This window comes from Dipodomys merriami, unplaced genomic scaffold (genome assembly GCF_024711535.1).
Source record: "Dipodomys merriami isolate MVZ:Mamm:240054 unplaced genomic scaffold, mDipMer1.0.p SCAF_12, whole genome shotgun sequence".
In the NCBI taxonomy this organism is placed as follows: Eukaryota; Metazoa; Chordata; class Mammalia; order Rodentia; family Heteromyidae; genus Dipodomys; species Dipodomys merriami.
This window is the reverse complement of record NW_027202493.1, coordinates 23,168,439-23,183,235: the sequence shown is the minus strand read 5'-3', so window position 1 is coordinate 23,183,235 and position 14,797 is coordinate 23,168,439. Positions and strand designations below refer to the sequence as shown.

General features: G+C 39.3%; 1 protein-coding gene and 1 long non-coding RNA gene across 3 annotated transcripts in view; both read left to right on the top strand.

The window, feature by feature from the left end:
* The window catches only part of Stox2 (storkhead box 2), a 209,716-nt gene that overhangs the window by 85,946 nt on the left and 108,973 nt on the right, over positions 1–14,797 (top strand). The window lies entirely within an intron of this gene.
* On the top strand, positions 8,790–12,831 carry LOC138823259 (uncharacterized). Its single transcript, XR_011370767.1, has 3 exons — positions 8,790–8,851; positions 9,731–9,843; positions 12,612–12,831. It is a non-coding gene; the product is annotated as an uncharacterized lncRNA (long non-coding RNA).

Here is a 14,797-nt window from a genome sequence, read left to right as displayed (position 1 = left end):
CTTCTTCCATAGATAAAAGTTAGGTCCTTGAGAACAAGAAGCAGAAGAGAACAGAAGAGTCGAGAAGAAAGGGGAGCAGAAGGGAGAGGAAGGAAATGGCATGGCCAATAAATCTAACACACAGCTGGTCTAGCAGTTTTGTGACTAGGACGGAGCCCACACATGGCAGACTGGCCTGCATTTTGTGGCCCTTTGCCAGGTTGAGTTATGGAGATACAGGCTCCTGGTAGGGAGACAAATGAAGCTCCTGCCTCCAAGGGCTGCTCTGGGGCAAGCTGTGCACATTTGCTTTGTCAGAGGTGCTGGGGAAGGGAGAGGAAATGACTGAGCTTCTGGAAGCTAAACAATGTGGACATTCAGCCTGATGGATGAGACTGATTTCTGTATCTCCCTTTGCTGAGAGTTCATTTATCCTCGGATCTGCTCTGTACCTCTGCTGCTGTTAGGCCGGTGCTCTGACTATGAGAGTCACAGAAACTCCTTTAAACTATCTTTGTGTTTTAAATTCATTATAGTGGGCCAGTAGGCAAATGCCTAAAACCATTGGAGACCCTTCACAAGGCCCCCCTTCAATTGTGTTTACAGGAAAAATGCTTTCAGGGTTACAGCTCAACAAGTGTCTCTAAGAATCCTCTGAAATGCTGGCCAGAAGGAGGGAATCTTCCTAGCTCCAATCCATGTGTCCCAGGGATAGAATCCACTGGGAACAGGGACTAAGGAGCAGGATGCACTGGGAGGGTGGATGGGGCGGTGAGAGAGCCCATGGGAGGCTTTGAAATGATTTAGAGGGTGGGGAGAGACACAAGAGAAGGCACAGCAAGGCTGTTCTTGCAAAACAGAAGGGATGGGCAGTATCCTTGGGGATGGATCTTTTACCTGCCTTGTAAATTAAATGTTTCTTTTGGGGGATGACTTGGATTTTGACAATAAATCCAGCCTGCAGGACTAGACTTTTACCATGGGCCTTTGTTAGAGTAGGTATGTGTGTGGCTCTTGGCATTACTATTACTTGTCCAAGGTGTAGAATGAAGGAGATCCGGGAGGGAGCTAGGCAAGTATGAACTAGGCACGTTTCATAGTATGGAGTTTTCTATTTCTGGAGGCATTGCTGGCCCTCAGGAAGATGTGGATTTTGGAACATTTTTGACTTTCAAGTTAGGGATAGCTCACATTTATAGCGTTTTATCTTTTCTCAGTGTTAAGCAGTTCACACATGATAACTTGCATACTTGAGCTTTCCTAGCATCCCTACGACCTCTACTGTTACCTCCATGTCATACTGGAGGAAATTGAGTCCCAGGGATGATCTCAGATCTACTCAGTGGCCCAATACAGCTGACCTGGCAGCCTAGCTCCCAATTCTTCCCTGACTACCTTCCTGACACTGCCTGTATGCCCCCACAATGAGCCCCATACGTGCTATTGTGCACTTTCTTCAGGCCTGGAAGGAGCCCCGAGGAGGGGGCCTGGTGAGCTCTGACTGGCAGCACTGATTCAGGGAAGCTTAATTGGGGTCGGAATGCATTCTCTTACGTGTTCCTTGCCAATCCCGTGGTTACTTCTTATTCTGACTTGCTTGTTTCTGGGCCCTGGGGCTTGGCAAGTAAGAGCGGGAGGTTCACATGGCTGCACAGGAATGAGACAGACTCTTGCTCCTGTTAATGAGCGTTAAACATCTCGAGGGCTGCTCTTCCCCACCCTTCCCCGCTCCATCTTTTTGGACAGAGTTCAGACCACACTGAGATGCTGGTGGCCATAGGCAGAGCTGCTCTACCGCTTGTTCCTTTGGACTTGCTTGGCTTTGTGTAAGGAAAGAGGGCAAATTCTTTCTTTTCCCTCAGCACCGAAATCAAGTTGGTTTCTTCCATGTAAGTGTAGCTTTACTAAAAGGGAAGTTTTACTTTTATAAACTTGGGAAATAAATAGTTAGTACATTACTGGGCTGTTTTTGGCTTGTTTTAGTTTATTTTCCTAATGAATCTAGCTTTTATATAGGAGTCTGGAAAAGCTGGAGGATATTCTACATTGATGTCATGGTTTGAACTAGATGCTTCACAGATTCATATGTTCAAGTCCTGAGCACAGGCAGTTCTGAGTCTGACCTTATGTGAAATTAGGATTATTGCAGGTCTAATTAGTTGAGTTCATACTGGAGTATGGTGGTCCTGATCTTATAAGACTGATGTCCTTTTAAAAGGGGCCACTTGGACACAGGTAAGCAACACAATATGATGCCATGTGAAGATAATTTTTTGTGTATATGAAAAAATGGTTTTTTATAATAATTATGGGAATATTCCTACAGAACATAAAAGAAAAGGTAGCCTATTTGCTTCTGTTTTCCCCAGATTAAAAAAATAAATAAAAACACTAGATGACTTCCCAGTGAAATATTAAGTGGTGGCATTTTTGGGTTCTTCTGTATCGCAGCATACAAATACAGGTTTGTCTGCCTTTCAATACCATAAATCTGGTGACTTAGACCCAAGGGAACTGGCCTGTTTGTGCTGAACAAAGGAACTTGTAAACTTCAGTAAATGTAAATAAATGTTAGATTCAAGAGTGCTGTGGCTGACACCTGTAATCTCAGCTACCCAGGAGACAGAACATCTCAGTTACTCAGGAAGATCAGGGTTTGGAGCTAACCTAGGCAAAAATTAGCAAGGCTCCATTTCAACAAACAAGCTAGGTATGGTGTCATGGTACTGTCACTTTGACTACATGGAAAGCATAGGTAGAACTGAAGTTTAAGGTCATCCCTAGGGAAAAAATATTGAGAGATCCTATCTGAAAATAACTAAAGTGAAAAGGACTGAGGATATGACTCAAGTGGTAGATAATCTGCCTAACAAGTATGAAGACCTCAGTTCAAACCCCAGTACCACAAGAGGGTGGGAGATATATACCTACATACATACATACGCATAAAGCAGCAATGGAAGGAAGAGAGGGAGGGAGGGAGGAAAAGGAGAATGATAGGAAAGGGAAGAAAAATCAGAGGAGATAGAAGAGAAGGGAGGGAAATAAAGTCCTGGCAGCTTCAATCTGAGAGAGAGAGAGAGAGAGAGAGAGAGAGAGAGAGAGAGAGAGAGAGAGAGAGAGAGAGAGAGAGAGAGAGAGAGAGAGAGAGAGAGAGAGAGAGAGAGTAGAGTTGACTCATTCCAAAGTTTTTGTATTGCTTGAATGATGGTAGCGATGGTGATTAATTAATTTTATAAGGTTAAGAATGCTTATAAGACAGTCATTGAAAAAAATAAGGAGAGAAAGAGAGAGAGTGCTTAAATTACTCAATATGACTAAACAATTGAAGCTTTCTGTTGGTTAACCACCTGACCTGAAAGTCAGAAGGTGTGTGCTCAGCCCTGGATCAGACATAGTATTTAAACTTGAAAACAATTTAGCATATGTAGAGTATTAACTAATTACCAATCACCTACCGTAAGCTCTTTACAAGTGAGTATCTTACTTAATCCTGAGACTAATCAGAGGGTGAGGATGCTTCTTTCTTCTGTCTGCTGTAGAGGAAGGAGTGAGGGAGGGAGGGAAGAGGGAGGGAAAGGGGAACAGAATGTGCCCAAGGTCACCTAGCTGAGTGGCAGAGATATTGAGGTACAGAGGCCAACAGGGATATTCCAGAACATTCTCTTTAGCCTCAAAGCTATACTGCTTTAGCAAAATCTTGCAGGGAAATCCTTGCCTTAGGAAATAAAATTCTGAAGGAGTTGTCAAGGCTGCCATTCCCTCTCCTCTGTGAGCATTAGGAACTGGGTGCACTATACAGCATCAGAGCTGGGCCCTGGTGACCTCACAGCATCCACTGTTCTCCTTCCTGAGAACAATGAAGAACAGTGAAGAATGAGAACTCCAGTGCATGTATATGTGGAAGCTAAACTTCCACATTTTATGTTATTTTGTTTTTATTGTTATTGTAAAGGTATTAGACAGAGGGGTTACAGTTACATAAGTCAGGTAATGAGTACATTTCTTTTTGAAGAGTGTCACCCCTTCCCTTTCTTTCTCCCCATTTTTCCCTCACAACCCCCTCCCTCCCACAAGTTGTATAGTTCACTGCTACATTTGTTCACCCTTTGTCTCACCATTTCTGTGTTCCTTCCTTGCCCTCCTCCAAACAGATTCATGTTCATGCATGACAAAGGGTACAGAAGAAACAACAGTGACAAAGGAGAAATTAAAAACCCTAATAATGAAAGAATCTTCTTTCCATTTCTTAGAGTTCACATCAATAAACATCACATAGCTGTGGAGTCTTTGTGATTCTTTCCTAAGCATATCCTCTTTTAGTCTCACTGTGTGAATGTCTAAAGTCCTGTATAATTTCTCATGTCCAACTGTATTTTTTTTGTTTTTATCATCCAGTGTGTTTACTTGTAGATTCATAGGCAAATTCTAGTTACCACACACGAGAGAAACCATGCAACCTATGCTTCTTTGGGTATGGGTAACTTTACTTACAATTTTTTCCAAGTCTTTCCATTTCCTTACAAATGGTACACTTCTTAAGGAAGTGTAGAATTCCATTGTGTATATATACACCTCATGTTCTTGATCAGTTTGTCTATGGAGGGGCATCTGGGCTGATTCCATATCTTGTCTATAGTAAATAATGCTGCAATGAGCATGGTTGTGCTAGTAGCTTTTTTTGTGTTCTATTGGATAAATGCCAAGGAGTGGAATTGCTGGGTCATAGGGAAGCTCTATGTTTAGTCTTTTGAGAAATCTCCATACTGCTTTCCACAGTGGCTGAACAAGTTTATACTTGTACCAACAGTGTAGTAGCATTCCCTTTTGGCCACTTCCCCTCCAGCATTTGTTATCGTTAGTTTTCTTGGTTAATGGCCATTCCAGTGGGGTGAGGTGGAATCTCAATGTTGTTTTGATTTGCATTTCTTTTATGGCTAGAGAAGTTGAGCATTTCTTCATGTGTCTGTTGTCCATTCTTCTTCTTCTGAGAAGTCTCTCTTTAAGTCTTTAACTCATTTATAAATTGGGTAATTGTTTCTATGAGGGTTTATTTTTTTGGGTAAACTTCCACATTTTAGTCACTGAGAGGAGGCTATGTGGAACAGTATACTGTAATAACACATTAAAGTGTTTTGGATTTCTTTTCATACGTAGGACATACTTGCCATCCAAGGCCATTGTCTTTCCCTTGTTGAGGGATCTAACTTTGTGATTCTACACAAATAATTATGGCCTCCTCACCAGCATATATATGGTGACTCCATGAATATATTAGTTTGTCAAAACCAACCATGGATAGATTCCTTTACACCTAACACTTAAATAGTCTATGATTGTATGATGACTTGAAAAATCTTTGGGAAACTTGCTCCAGTAAATTGGAAATGTGTGAACAGAGGCTGAGGAGCCAGGAAGCCAGAACAGAAATTTTCTGAAAACAACTATCTGAGATTCTGAGACAAAACTGTGCCCTATTGAATCTCCAGGCTCACCTTTCTCCTTTTGTTATTGCCTTGTGTCTCTTTGTCATAGCTTCAAATTTGAGCTAGGCCTTATCTGACTTATAGGCCATTCTCCTTCCATTCTAAGCAGAAGCACAGATAGTTTCCTTGCTGGTGCAGAAGAGGGCTTTCATGGAAACCCATGCTTTTTTTTTTTTTCCAATTCTTTATTGTGATTAAGTGGTTACATAATTTCCCAAATTTCACAGTATTGTGGGATAGTGATGCTCAGTTAAAGTCACAAACACATTCTAACTTTCACGGGGCAAATTGTCTATCATGGTCTATAACATTTATGAGTTCTATGAGTTATTTCTTCCACATTGGGTGATATGTACATTTCTTTTGTTTTGCATAGCATCAGCTGTTTCCTCTTTGCCACTTGTTCCCTCCCTCCCATCGCTGCCATTGAGTTGTTTAGTTCATTTTGATCAATGTCCAGTGCAGCTAATGGGTCCCGCTGTTGTATGTTGTCCCTGACTCCCTCTAGTTCTGTGTCATCCTCCTGGAGGAAACCCATTCTTGGGCTGAGACTAGGATGAGCTGAAGAGCTCATCTAGATTGAGTTGGAAAGAATGTTTATATGAGAAGACTGAACTCTTGCCCATTTCCTCTGCTTCTGGGGGCTGCACCTTGGCCTGAAGGAAGTTAGTGGTCTGCTTGGAACTTTACTTCCTTGGTACAAGACCATGGATAGATTCCCTTACACCAAAAACGTAAGTAGTACTGTGGTACCAAAAATTAACCAGTTGCTGTAGATCTTTGAAACTCTGTTCTTTCTACTTGGGCAAGAGAAGAGCAGATGGAGTCACTCCTAAACAACTAATCTTACAAATTAAAAACATCATATCTAACTTGGAATTACCCTTGTTTCCCAACTTGGATTGATCTTCCTTCCTTCCTTCCTTCCTTCCTCCCTTCTTTCTTGACTTGTTTTACTTATAAACAAAACAGATTTTCAAACTGGCTTTTTCTTATTTTAAGTAGGATGATAGTAAGTTTTGGTTTGCCCAGGAAGATATTGTCTTAAGCATTTTGTTCTAGAGTCATCAACATCATACTTTTAAAAAAGCATCCTAGTTGAATATATATAATATGTAATAGAGCAATTGTAATAAAAGCTCCTGTGACTAGCCTTCTGTATTAGAACAGAAATAGAATTTCAGCTGTACCTTTCAAATATCATATGATTAATAATAGGAAGATTTAAGGTTGTTACCCATAAGGCTAATTACTTAAACTGCTAAATAGTGAAACAAAATTTTTAAATGGCCTTAGCAGACGTTATTAAATAATAGTATCTCTGTGCTAAATACTTGCAGCTTTTTTAACAATGATTATAATTTAATAAGACAGGAAATATTTGTTCTTCACTTCTTTTATGATAATGTGCCTTTAATTGTTCTTATATAACATTTCCCTAGGTTGCAGGAAGCTGCATGTTGGATAAAAGAGGCATCATTTAAAATCCATCTGTGTTGTAGTATGGCTTCTCAGGGCTTGGCAAACAGTACAGTGGTGACCTGCAAAGAGAGTGCAGAAAAGAAAACTTTCAAGATTGATTAGTTTGAGGGACGCGTGTGGATTTAACTCTCCAAATGGCATGTACCATCTGGGTAAAAGAGCAGAGGAAATCATATCCATCATTATAGTGTACTAACTAATAAGGCAGCAAACATTCGGGGAGTATTCCAGCAATAGAAAGAGTTATATGAACTTCATCCTAAACAAATGATGATGAGCATGAAGAGCCTGAGATCTGACTACTCATATCAGACATCAAAGAAGTGGTTGAGATAGGACAGGAAAAAAGAAATCCCGTATTAGGAATCCTAAGAATGGAATTCTAGTTCTTCATTCTCTCTTAACGGGACAAATGGCTTGCTGTCTCTGAGCTTCAGTTTCTTCATCTTTGATTATGGTAACAACCCCTGCCTTTGCTCAGGCTTAGTAAATTACAGAATCTTGTATTATCAGCTCTCAGCCACTATGACAAATGCCTGAAACAACGAGGTTATAAAGATGACAGATGTCTTTTGGCTAATTGTTTGGAAGTGCCAGTTCATAATTGCCTGGCCCTGTTTTGGGACTGTAGTGAGGCAGCACCTCATGGCAGGGGCCCATGGGCAAAACGTCTGCCTCCTGGAAGGGAATGGGAGAAAGGAAAAGGTCAGGGTCCCACAATCCCCTTTGGGTCTCAGCCTCAGTGACCTGAAAACCTCCTACCAGGCCCCACATATTAAAAGTTTCATCACCTCTCAAAAGCACCTCCCTGGAGACGAACCTCCACAATGTAGACTTTTAGGGGACATTTCAGATCTAAGCTCTAGAATACCCTATGCAAGCACAAGAATTTTTTCTCTCAAGATTGCAGGCTGTGAGAAAAATGAAATAGACATATTTGTTCCTTCATCATCTGAAATCCAAGGGTATTTGGTGTACCTCTGCTGGGAATACAATAGTAAAGAAGGCTTAAAATTAACACATTGAAGTATGTTGATTGAAGGTCTACTTTTTGGAAGACAATAAGCATAATATGACTAATTGAAAGTGAAACCTTTCCTGACTACTTGCCCCCTTTTCAATTGTTTGTTTTAGTGGTACTAGGTTTTGAACTCAGAGCTCTAGACTTGCTAGATTAGGGTCTATCACTTGAACTGTGCCTTTCTACTTTTGATTCTTTTTCATGTAGAGTCTTATCATTTTTGCTCAGACTGGCCTCAAACCACAATCCTCCTATTTCTGCCTCCCAAGTAATGAGGATTAGAGGCTCGAACCAATACACCAGGCCTCCTAGTCACCGTTTTAATTACAAACCTCCTGTTTTCCAAAATGGCATTATTTTCAGTCTCACAAGAGGGCATTGGTTTTTTTCCATTACATCTGTCTCTTTCATGTTCCATATAATTTGCTAAGCTGTGTGTTTATTATTGCTTAGTATTGGCCTCTCCTATTAGGACAGAGATTCTTTCTAACAGAAGATTTTGCTATTGTGGTTGTTCTCTTGTTTTCTTTTAAAAACTTTGTATCCTGGTACCTATAACCATTATTAGTGCATAACAAGTATCCAGTGAATGTTTGTTCAGTAAACAGTTGTTGAAGGAACACCCAATTAGGAAAGCAAGCAGACAGTTTGTTAGGCATTGCCTTGTCTGACAATGAGATGAGAGCTATAACAGAGCTTCTATTGGTATAGAAACAGAAGACTGGCTTGTAACTATAGGGAGATGGAAGGCCAATGTGAGGTGTGAAGTCTCTCAGAGAACTGAGCATCACTAGAGTCTTAGAGGATTCCTGGGAGTTCTGCAGGGAGCCAAGGATGCTATAGATAGCCTAAGAAAACCTGGCAGCTCTCCAGAAAGCTTGAGGTGGGAAATGACTCTATTGGGGATGACCATATTTCTGTTCCTTGTAAACATGGCAACAAAGTGGCCATTGTGACTTATTGGGGAACCTGGGTATATAGAAATACCTGCATTTTATTGGGGATACCTGTATTTTTAGTGCTCTTTTCAATGTCTAGAAGAAATGAAGTCTTAAAAGTTAACACCAGTACCCATGCTGGCTGGGTGGGTTTAGTGGCAGTATGTTCTATTCCATAGGTATGTGTAGGAGTACCCCCTGGTGGGCCACTTCTGTGTGACCCTGCACTGTCTTGGGGTTTATCTGTGGTCATTAAGTAGACTCAAAGCTCCCATGATCCTCTTGATTTTGCGGTGAGAGAGGAAGTAACTGTAAAGTGTTTTCTGCTGTACAAAAAGTCCACTGGTTATGTTTTAGTTAAATATTTAATGACTTGTTCAATGTCAAGCTAAAGAATGTGTTTTTCCTATAAAAGAATGAGAGTTACATTTTTGTTCATCTTTTCTGACTACTTCTAGTTACAGTCATCTGAGAAAACAGTCTTTTGGCGATGGCTCATTTTGGGGGGTTAATTGAATGAGTTAAGTGAAGAAGCTCAGGAAAAAACATCAGGAAAATAGTTTGGTGGAAGTCTTCTTCCACCTCCTGAAGCTTGGCAGTAGACGGTGATCACCATCTTTTCCACAATATAACCCTAACTGTACATATTTTTTTAAAAAAACTTTAATCCTTAAAATTGTCCAGCATGTAAATCAGGCATCCAAATTCCTCCTTTACCCCAACACTTGTGAAGAAGTTTGATTACCTGTCAGATTTTGTTTCATTTGAAGAGGCATATTGGATTTCAAGAGAGGAACTCTGTTATCTGTCTACTTGCATTTCAGATGAACACTGGATCCTTCTAGAGGAAGCCTGCTCTGTTAGTCTTCGGTTCATCCTGGCATTGTAAATGATCAGATATTTGGTGTTCTCTATGTCCACTTGAAGCCTGGCGAAGGTAACTTTAGGTTCTGCAAATGAACAGGTATAGTTAGAGCATGCATTATTTGCAAGGAGAATATTTCAGAACGAAACAGACTGGGAAGGTGATTCACTGCTGGACACTTGAGCTACACACACAGGTCAAAGTGGATTGTTTTCTTTGACTTGCATTAACAGCCTGATGATAAACTTTTCTGATGTAACAGAAAACATTTTAATCATTTGGAGAGAGACTTGGAAGTTTAGTAAAAAGGAGCTTATGATATTTTCTCAAGGAAGAAGACATAGATATGATTAAATACATATGCATTAAATAGGACACAGAAAGAAAACATTTCAGTGTTTACTTCCAGGTTAGGCCAGGCAAAGAGTAAGATTCTATTTTCAAAATAACCAGAGCAAGAATGGCTGGAGGGTTTAAGGGAATCCTTCAGGGAAAAAAAAAATGAAAGAACACTACACAGTAACTGAAAGTTATAGGAAAGATAAAAACCACTAACACAAGTAAACTGAGTAGATAAGTATAGGAATCTGTGTCATTGTTCTTTCAGTTGTAGTCCTCCTACTCTTTACCCCTAACATATTTTCAGCAAAAATGCACAAATAATAATGAATCTGTATTAGCTGGCACAATATGTGAAAGTATGATCTTTGACAATAACAACATAAGGAATGGAGAAGGGAGACATATTTTTTTCCCATTTTTTTGTGCCAGTTCTGGGGCTTGAACTCAGAGCCTAGGTGCTATCCCTGAACTTTTCTGCTCAAGGCCACTGCTTGAGTCACAGCATTACTTCCAGCCTTTCTTAGTTAATTGGAAAGAAGACTTTCACTGGCTTTGAACCACAATCCTTAGATGTCAGCCTCCTGAATAGCTAGGATTACAGATGCGATCTACTGTTGCCTAGTAATAGAGTAATAGAAGTTGTTGTTGTTGTTTTTTACTGTTGTTTTAAAATAAATTCAAAATAGCTGGTTATTAGTATGATATCTTTAATGTAAGTCTATAAGAAATCAATAAGAACCACTGAAAAATATACAGAAAAAGGAAGAGAGATGTATACTACAAAAGTCAAATAAATATAAAAAGGGATAGTACTGAGAATTGAGAAACTGTTTTCTTCCAAGAAGAAAACAGCATCCTTTATTATCATTATTTTAAGTGTAAATGGACTAAACTAAATGAATTAAAGAACAGAGATTAACAGAATGTTTTAAATCCATAACCATGAATATAATAAAACAAATTTACTCTAAAGAGTGAAAATTAGTATATTATTATATTACATTATTATATTACAGTGAAGAATGCAAACAGTAACTAAAAAAATTAATAAGAATGTCTGGAAGCATACCTTAAATGGCAGAGTGCCTGTATAGCAAGCATAAGGCTCAGAGTTCAAATCCTAGTACTGGGGGTATGGGGGGGCAGGAAACATTTTAAGAGGAGAGAGCAAGTTGCTTCAGTATCAAGCAAGAAATCACATGAGGATAGAAATTCTGAATGGATACAGCAGTGGAGAGATTGTCATTTTTAATAGCTAGAAGAAAAAAAACTGTGTAATTAAGGATTTCTTGTTTTTTTTTTTCTAGATGCTTGATTTTTTTTATTTGCAGTAATTTTTCCTTACCTCCTTGGCATTTTTCAGTTGTATTTACTTAATATTAAAAAAAAAGACCTAGCAAGCAATACAAAAAGGAATTTCTTAATACTGAAAAATAGTATGTAAAACCAGGGCCATAAGTAAGTAGCATAAATAATAGCTATTACAAATTTCAAGATAAGGAGGGACCAAAATTTAATTGGCTTCTCAATTTCTTCTGTGTATATAGAGTCACCTGTCCACACACCTGTGTGTGTGTGTGTGTGTGTGTGTGTGTGTCTTTTATCCACCCTCCCCTGGCCCCAGGTAGGATGATGTCAGAGGTCTCCAGCTTCTAACCTACCAGTGCTTTTGGTCCCCTTGTCTCCATTCTTTTGGCTGGAATTCACATTCAGGTCTTTATCACCATCTTGCTCCCTAGGTGATCTTCTGCATTGTGGCTTGGTAATTTTTTTTCTCAAACAGTCCTGTTGAATCATAACTATAATGTTAACACCGTGAAATTCATCTATTCATCCATCACAGTTTGATCTGTTTTGATACATTTCTACAATCGTGCATGTCTCAGTCCAGTTCGGTTTTAGAAGGTTTCATTGTGCACAGGTTTCCTCCTGCCTGTGTGTTGCTGGCTCCCACTGGATGAAAATGTTGAATGCATGCCCAGTTATATCTCTTCTTTGCGTAGTATTCTGTCTGCCCCGTTTGCTTCAGGTGACTTCCACCTGAGAAAGAATAATGTGGTAAAACAGTGACTCAATGTTTTAGAAGCCATTAAGAGGGAAAAAGGCTAGTTTGGTTGTAAAAAACAATACCAACAACAACAACATTAAAAAAAAAAACAACCAAAAGCATACAAAACAAAATAATTCTTACCTCCTGATAGTGAGGAGGACATAGGTCAGAGGACAGACTGTGGCCTGCTGAACATCCTATGTTACCAAGTGAGATCCCAGAGGGCAGTTGGGAGAAGATATCCCATTTGCACGCATGAATCTCTGGTTGCATGATTCCCTGGTTGTGGGTATTAGTGGTCAGGGGTAGGGTGTGCAGATGGAACAAGGAAACTCAATGGGACTGGCAAGAGGGAAAGGAGGGAGGAGGAAAGGATGGAAGAGGTAACTGGATCAAGATACATTGTATCCACAAATGCACATGTTAAACTGAAACATCTTTGTACAAGGAATTGAAGCTAATTGAAGGAGAAAAAAAAAGGAGGAGGAAGAGGAGGAAGAAGAGGAAGAAGAGAGGGAAGATGGAGGAAGAAAGCAGCAGCAGCAGCAAGAAAAAACAAAGAATATTGCTCACTAGATTGTCAACAACAAAAAAGAGATAAGAATCCCAAGGCAGCCTCAATTCCATTTCCACTCGCTATTTTTAATCCAGAAAGGAATAAACATTTTGTGAAGTATCACAGATACTGCTGCCTTCACTGTACCCCTGTGTACTTTTTTGTACCACGTCCTGGTATAGGGAAATGAGTGTCACCTCTGCAGAAAAGGTGGGCGACTTCCTTACCCTTACACAGAGATTTAGGGACTTGTCCCATTTGACAGCGTACTTCTACTCTGCAGTCCCTGCACCAGGAGTTAAGCTTTGAACACATGGAAGACTCTAGGCTGAGCAGGTCATAGGACACAGAGCATAGAGCGGGACACTCCTACAGTTACCTTTATCCATCTGGAAATGTTGTAAGTAGTAGATTAGATTAGCACAAATGACACATGGCCCTATCTGCAAACACGTAAATGGTGTTTGACCAAATGGGGAGGAAAATTTGATTTAGGTCTTTCAAATCAATTAAATTTTAATAATAAATATGTCAATTTATTTTTGCTTCTAAACTGAATTAAGTACATAGTACATAATACTGCATTGGAATTTAAAAGGAGGATGCTGAAGAGACTTCTTGAATTTTCCATTGCTCCCCAAGAGCTAAGTTGTAGACCAAACCTTTAACACATACTGCCAATCCAACTGTATTAGGCAAAGATACAAGTTTCCTTAGCTTTTTATACTCAGCTTATTCTAGTTGTAAGGTTGATATTTTTAAAATGAAAAATAAGAACCATAACTCTTGGGAGGTCTTTGCAAAGCATTTGAATAACTCAAACTGAAGGCTAAATTCTCTTGACTCAACCATTATACCTATTTAGATATATGGTTAAATGTATTCTTTTAAGCACTTCAATTGTACTTGTAAATTTGATGTATTTAATTTAATTTTTTTCTTAAAGTAGATATATAGAAGAAATTTTCCAGTCTTAACAATTTTTAGGTTTATGGTTCATTGAAATTGAATGCATTCAGAATAGCTTATGGTTCATTGAAATTGAATACATTCAGAAGAGCATGCATTACCAAGGTCCATCTTTATCTGGTAATAATCAATCTCTTTACCAATTAAACAATGCCTCTCCTTTTCCCACACCAGCCCTAGGCAAACACCATACTTGGTCTCTATGATTTTGACTGTTCTTGATATTGCATGTAAATGGGGTCACACAGTATCTTTCTGTGCTAAAGCACAAGGTTTATGTCTCTTGTTGCAATCAGAAGATCTTTCCTACTGAAGACTGGATAGTATTCCATTGTGCATTCCTGCCCAATAGTGCAGTTACTACTAACACTTGCTATATTCTTTTCTTTTTAGTAATATTCACCCTGGTGAGTAGTAATACTGAAGATTCTCATGTGCTTGTTGGCCATTTGTGTATCGTCTTTAAAGAAGTTGTAGCTGTGACAACTGTAAGGACAATGAGCAACCATAAATAGGACAAAGTGTCCCTCGCCCTGTGGTATTCATATTTTTGTAACAAACTCATTTAATCACTAAAACTCCTATAAAGTCTTAAATGAAGAGAGTTTCAAAGACAAATTTCTTTTTTAAAATAAGTTTTTTATTGTAAAAATACTGTACAGAGGGACTACAGTTACATGAGCAAGGTAGTGAGTACATTTCTTATCAAGCATTGTTGCCTCCTTTCTTTGCTTTTTTCCCTACATCCCTTTCCCCCCACCTCCTCAACTACATCCCACCCCCTACTCCCGGCCTAAATAGTGTCTTGTATATCTCATTGATATAATGGGTCAACCTGTATCCCTATTTAAAGATTTTGTTTTTTCCCTTCCCCTCCCCAAATTATGCTGACATCAAATACAGTGAAACAGGGGTTATACCATGGGGGAGGAACATACAAAGCAACAAAAAAAATCACATGGTACATTGTGATACATTAGAAACATTAGAACACATTAGAAACAATAGCAAGAAAGAAAAAACCACTTGTGTCCCTATCTTGGGGTTCATTTCGCTTAACATCGTCTTATCTGGTCATAGCTTTTGACCTTTTCTCCTTGTCCCAGATA